The sequence below is a fragment of the Miscanthus floridulus genome, chromosome 7 (genome assembly GCF_019320115.1).
Source record: "Miscanthus floridulus cultivar M001 chromosome 7, ASM1932011v1, whole genome shotgun sequence".
Taxonomy (NCBI): domain Eukaryota; kingdom Viridiplantae; phylum Streptophyta; class Magnoliopsida; order Poales; family Poaceae; genus Miscanthus; species Miscanthus floridulus.
Window position 1 is genome coordinate 17,787,520 of NC_089586.1, and position 6,385 is coordinate 17,793,904.

Consider the following 6,385-nt stretch of genomic DNA (forward strand, 5'->3'; position numbering starts at 1 on the left):
GTGCCAGCCCGCGGCATGTTACCCTTTACATTCACAGAATCACAGTTTCACAAACAGATAACAGTTCACAGTTTTATAATTCATACATTCACAGTTCACATCAATACATCATCACAGTTTCTTACATTCACAAAATCAAAGTCTAAAACTTGTCCGATGCAGTCACATTTTCATACATTCATAGAATCAAAGTCGAAATGTCCGATACATTCACAGATCACAGTTTCATACATTCACTGATTCACAGAATCAAAGTCTAAAGCCGACAGACAACATAAATAACCAAAATGAGCTGTTTAGTGCAATGCTGCCTCATTAAAAACATTTTTAGGTAAAACTCACCCTTGTGAGAAACCCTAGAGAGAAAAAAAGAGCGCAGTCAGCTCTTAATTAACCATTGTTCAAATGATAGACAAGTCTTTCACAGTCACACACACCCTTTCACAGTCACAAATCACACACACACTCAGGAGGCAAGTCTTAACCTCAGTACCTCACTAAGTACCAGGAGCACCACCAGCAGGTCCATCTTCATCAAGGTACAAGTTCTGGAATGAGTCTTCAAGTTCTTGGTTCTCAACAGCATGCTGTTCCCTTTTTTCTCCTAACTCTCAGTCCTTTAAGCAGGTCAGCATCTCCACAGTCTCTGGTGACAAGCGCCGCCGTCGTTCCTCAATTATCCTACCTGTCAAACTGAAACAAGACTCTAAAGACACAATAGATACAGGAATTGATAGGATATCTCTAGTCATTATAGACATGATTAGAAAGGTTAGCTTGTAGTCACGCCACCACAGAAGTAGGTCAAAGTCACCCTCATAAGAAGTGACATTGTCACTGTCTAAGTAAGCAGATAGCTCAGAAACAACAGAAGTAGATGAAGATGAAGTGGCAGGGAGAGGTGAAGGACCAACAACACCTGATCCACGGCCAAAGATTCTTCCCCAGGCCGGCTTTTTCTTACCTGTATGATCTGATGGTTGTGCAACCCTTTGAAACCTAGCTGCACCAAACTTGCTCTCATATTTGTTAAACGGTTTATACAATTCAGTTTTGATATCAGCATAGTATGAATTGTACTCAGAACTAGTGTATTCACCAAGTAATTGCAGCACATTAAAGAAACCTCTCATCTTAGCTCTAGGATCAAGAATGAATGCATATGAATATAACAGAGGTATGTCTTGCCAATATTTAAGGAACTTAAGCTTCATAGGTAATACAATAGCTCTCAGATTATGATTTTTTTCACATGCATGCAAATGAGAAGCAATCTCTAGGATATGGTGCAGAACAAGTGGACTTGTAGGATAATAAAAACCAGACAGTACAACAGTGGAGTCATAGAAGAGTTCCAGGAACTCCACTAACTTCTTAGCAAAATACCAATAATTTGTAGTCAACAATTATGAACCATAATAAGAATTAATGAACACAGAAAAGACATTCTTGTATGGAACCAAGTGTTTAAGCATCAGGTAAGTAGAATTTCATCTAACATCTATATCCAAGCCAAACTTTCTAGGTCTAACACCCTTAACATTACAGTATTCCTTGAACAATACAATTCTTTGATTAGAGAAATTTAAGAAGTTAATTGCAGTTCTAAAATCTTCTGTGTAAGGTTTCAACCTCTTTAAGCCAGATTTTACAATGAGATTAATGATATGACAAGCACAACATTGATATACAAAACTATACTTACGGTTACTAGGATCCACAGGATCAGGTGAAGGATCAGGACCCAAGTAACAAGCAAATAGAGGTGTCAAAGTGTTCATAGCCCTAGCATTAGAACAAGCATTGTCTAGAGTGACAGAGAAAATCTTGTCAATCAGACAATACTCCTCAACCACAGCAGCAATTCTTTCAGCAATGTTTTCACCAGAATGTTTAACCTCAATCAGCCTAAGACCAATAACCTTTTTTTCTGTAACTCCCAATCAGCATTCACATAGTGAGCAACAACACTAATATAGTCCTCCTTAGCATTACCAGACCAAATGTCTAAAGTCAAAGCAACAGAAGAAGCAGCAGGCAACACAAAATTCTTAAACTTATCACGACGTTCAGTAAACAGCTTACCAAGATCTCTAGTGGTGGTATGTCTAGAAACGTTGGCAAACATAGGGTTATGAGCAAGAATAATGTAATCCTCCCATGCTTGTGACTCACCTATACCTAATGGAAGGTCAAGCCTAGCAATCAACCTACACAACTCAGAGCGAGCAACAGTAGGATTGTAGTCCCAGTTATGCACAGATCCATCAGGATTGTAAGAAAGCCTAGACTGAACCCTAGCAGCATGATCAACCTTTTTCCTACAAGATTTCTGATGCCTAATCAAATGGCCAGTGCCAGCAGAAGATCTAGCAGACAATCTACTCTTACACATTTTACAGATAGCAGCAGTTCGAACCTTTTGACCATTCACAGTCTCATAGATCTCATCAAAATCAACCTAGACCCCAAATTTACGCTTACCAAGGCATGAGGTACCATCTGTGCTGTTGGAGCCGACCGGTGTCCCTGTCGCCATCGCCGACGGCGCCGGCTCCGCCCCTCCACCACCGTCGCCACCGTCCAGATCGATCGGAGCAGAGCCGCTACTGACATTGATACCCAACAACACAGCAGCGTTGTCACAGATGTCATCGTCGTCCTCTGGGAGCAGCCCTGCCGCGATCAGGTCATCATTGCCAGTGAGTGGATAGACGACATCATCGTCATCCGCCATGGCAACCTTGACCGCGGATGACTTATCTCCAGCACCGTTCCTCAACGGTGCGCGCGGCCGCCGTGCCCAGTCTATGCCACAGGAAGAGGACGACGAGGCATCGGCAACCGACCTGCATGGAGGAGAAAAACAGAGTCAGAGAGATAGAGCCATAGAGGTACAGATCCAGAGTCAGTGGAAGAGACACAAGAAGTGGAGAAGATAGATCTAGGGTTAGGGTTAGGGTTAGGGTTAGCGGAGTACCTGCGCAACTGGAGCCCGGTGCCGGAGATGACGAGGGCCACCCAGAGGAGAGAGACCGATTAGAAACGATGGCGAATGGTGGAGGAGGGACGGATGGGAACACGGTCACGAACTCACATAGTTCACCGAGAGCGAGAGAAGAGAGAGGGAGAAGGGAGGAGAGGCGGATCGAGGTCACCGGAGTCGGGGACGACGGACGAGATCAGTAGATCACTAGAGAGAGCTCAGATTCACCAGATCGTGGATGCGGTCGATGCGGGCGAGAGAGGGAGCAGAGATTGTGCCACAGTGAGCCGGCGAGCGAGTGGGGATTAGGGTTAGGGTTGGGAGCGGACTGCGGAGCCGGCCGCCGGCGAGGCCGAGGCGACTAGGCGAGCGGGGCTTGGCTGCGTCGTGGCGAGCAAGTGGGGAACTTGGGATTAGGGTTAGGGTTTGGAGCGGAGAGCAGAGCGGACGAGGAGGCAAGGCGACTGCTAACTGATGAGCGGACGAGGAGGGAGAGTGGAGAGGTGAGGACTGAGGAGGCGAGGCGACGGGGGACTAGGGAGCCGCTTATATGTGGGGGTGGGGCGCGGCGCGGGGCGGCAGGAGGGGGGACGCTGGCAGGCCGGGCCATCACCGAGCCAGCTGCTATGTAGCAGGCCGTGCCATGCCAACCCACGTGCCTAGGGTCAGGCCTAGGCACAGCCTACTGCTCCGGGCCGGGCCAGCCCGGGCCCGCTAGCCTCCGTATCGGGTCGGGCCGATGGGCTCGGGCTACATGGCCAACTATGCTCACGACCATTCGTCCGTGGAATCCAGAGGCCAAATTTCCATTTTTCTTCTTCTTTATTTACCCCCCTTTAATTGATTTTCTGTGTACATATAAATGGGGCAGCTAGGTACTAGTGACGGCCATGCTACGTCCAGTTGGTTATTAGATACATGCATAAGGTAATTACTAGTTTACTACTGCAACACGAGCTTATTAAGGCCTTGTTTGGTTCTTTAGTCGCTCCTAAAATTTATGTCACATCGAATGTTTAGATACTAATAAGGAGCATTAAATATAGATTAATTACAAAACCAATTACATAGATGGAGACTAATTTGCGAGACAAATCTATTAAGCCTAATTAGTCCACGATTTGACAATATGATGCTACAATGAACATGTGCTAATGATGGATTAATTAGGCTTAATAGATTCGTCTTGTGAATTAGCCTTCATCTGTGTAATTAGTTTTATAATTAGCTCATGTTTAGTCCTCCTAATTAGCATCCGAATATTCGATGTGACATGAATTTTAGGAGTGACTAAAGAACCAAATACCCCCTAACTCGTTTTAAGATACCATATACTTTATGGAGAGGATTCAGCTGACCAATATATGTTTGCTAATGGGCATCGGTCATATATATACATGATGAGACCATCATTGATATTCTTTAAATTTGTGTCTGTGTTCACTCACTTTTAATTTGGTTTGGGTTTGATTCTTCATTTCATTCATTATTATTTGTTTCCAGGTGTTCTCTTCTTCATTTGTTTTGAATTGGATTGGACTTGATTTTCTCGATGTACACGTGCCTGATTATGCTTATTAATTTTCATTTTTTAATATAAAAATATCCGTGCTTAGTGATCCTTTGAGGGATCGTGTAAAATTTGTGATGTGGAGAAGTGAGCATGAATTCTTTCTAACAATTACGAGCTGCTAATTAATCAGGTACAATAATCATGATGACAGTAAAGAATACTCCTGCGTTATGACATACTATGTTAGTATGTTACTGCAAGAACATATTACTGCTAGACTGCTAAAATGGGCAAGATAGCTGTTCCATGGTGACATTGGTAGACAGATCAGTCATGGGGGGCTGGACATGAGTATTTTGGGCCAACCAAACACCTCCCATGGCTCGTCTCTTCAAATTAACCAGTGTTAATGGAAGAATGAAGAGCAAGCTAATCAGGAATCCATGGCCACAGGCCCACATCACATTATGCTCACATATCTGTTTCTTGGTCGTTTGAGCTACAAACAAGTGCTCGCTCTATTCCAAATTATAAGACATTTTAGCTTTTCTAGATATATAGTTTTTGCTACTTTAGATGCACACTAAATTTGAAACATATTGAGAAGAGTAAACTACCGTTAACCTCTAAGGATTTTAATGTTCCTTGTTCTAATAGTTCAAACAAGGACCACGTTTTTTCTCTATATGATTCAGATGGTGAACTTGACATTCTCACGTTAAATCATTTCTGTGGTGAGGTACCTGAGACTGTGAGCGATGGGGATGCAAGTGATCTATGTGATCTACAGGCAATAATTCCGAGAAAGAAAAGGTCAAGTTCACAAAAGAAAAAGAAATGTACTAAAAAAATTAAGTTACTCAATGAAAGGGATCTTTTGGAATTGCAATGGGTTAGGAGACCCGAACAGGTTTAAGTTCTTGTCAGATGTAGTGCGTGAAAAAAGTTTAGATTTTATTGCTCTATCAGAAACTGGGAGGAGGGATTGTTCCATGAATTTCCTTAAAAATCTTTGCGAGGGTAAAAATTATTTGTGGCACTATAAACTCCTCGAGGCTGATCTGGAGGCATGCTTTTAGGTACCAATCCACACAGGCGTTTGATGCACCAGAGATGGAGGAGATTTCTTTGTTAAATTCAAACTAAGAAACAAAAATGATGATTTTAAGTGGATTCTGTTTTTAGTTTATGGGGCTGCACAAAACCATCTTAAAGAAACATTCCTTATAGAGTTTGATGAGGACATCGATCACTCCTTCAAATACAAGTTAAGGATTTTTTTAGAAACAAATACAAGCCAAGGAAATGAAGAGGACCAACATGGGCGTCCAACTCATCTACATGGCGGAGGCCCAGTCCAATTCAAGTTGGTCCATCTTGGATTCCAGGAGCAGTCCCACGTAAACTCAATGCCCAAGACGCATATGGACTTCGTTTTCGACGATCCACATATGCACGGAAAGGTAATTTCATAAGCTAACCAATGGCTTTGGTTTCACGTCAAAATTCATCTAGAGTCAATAAGAATCATCGAAACAAGTCAGCATCTAGAATTTGTCATAGTGTTGCGACACTATCTTTTGGTCCGTTGGGGCAGTGTACCGTCTTAGAGCCTATTAGGGGGTGCATCCATAGGTGATCAGATCGGACTTTATAATTAGCCGCCATCACTCTCATTAGGGTTTGGATTTTGCTGTGTTCTTGTTTTCCTCATGAAACAGACATTGTACGTTGCACTTGTATCGCCAAGATTGACTATTGTGAACCAGGGCCCTGTTCTTGATCTTGTTTTCCTCTGTCGACTAGTCCTTTTGAATCAAGACTTGAACCTCATATCATATACTTCATTTATATTTGCAATTTCAGATTACGTTCATCTTGTTCTT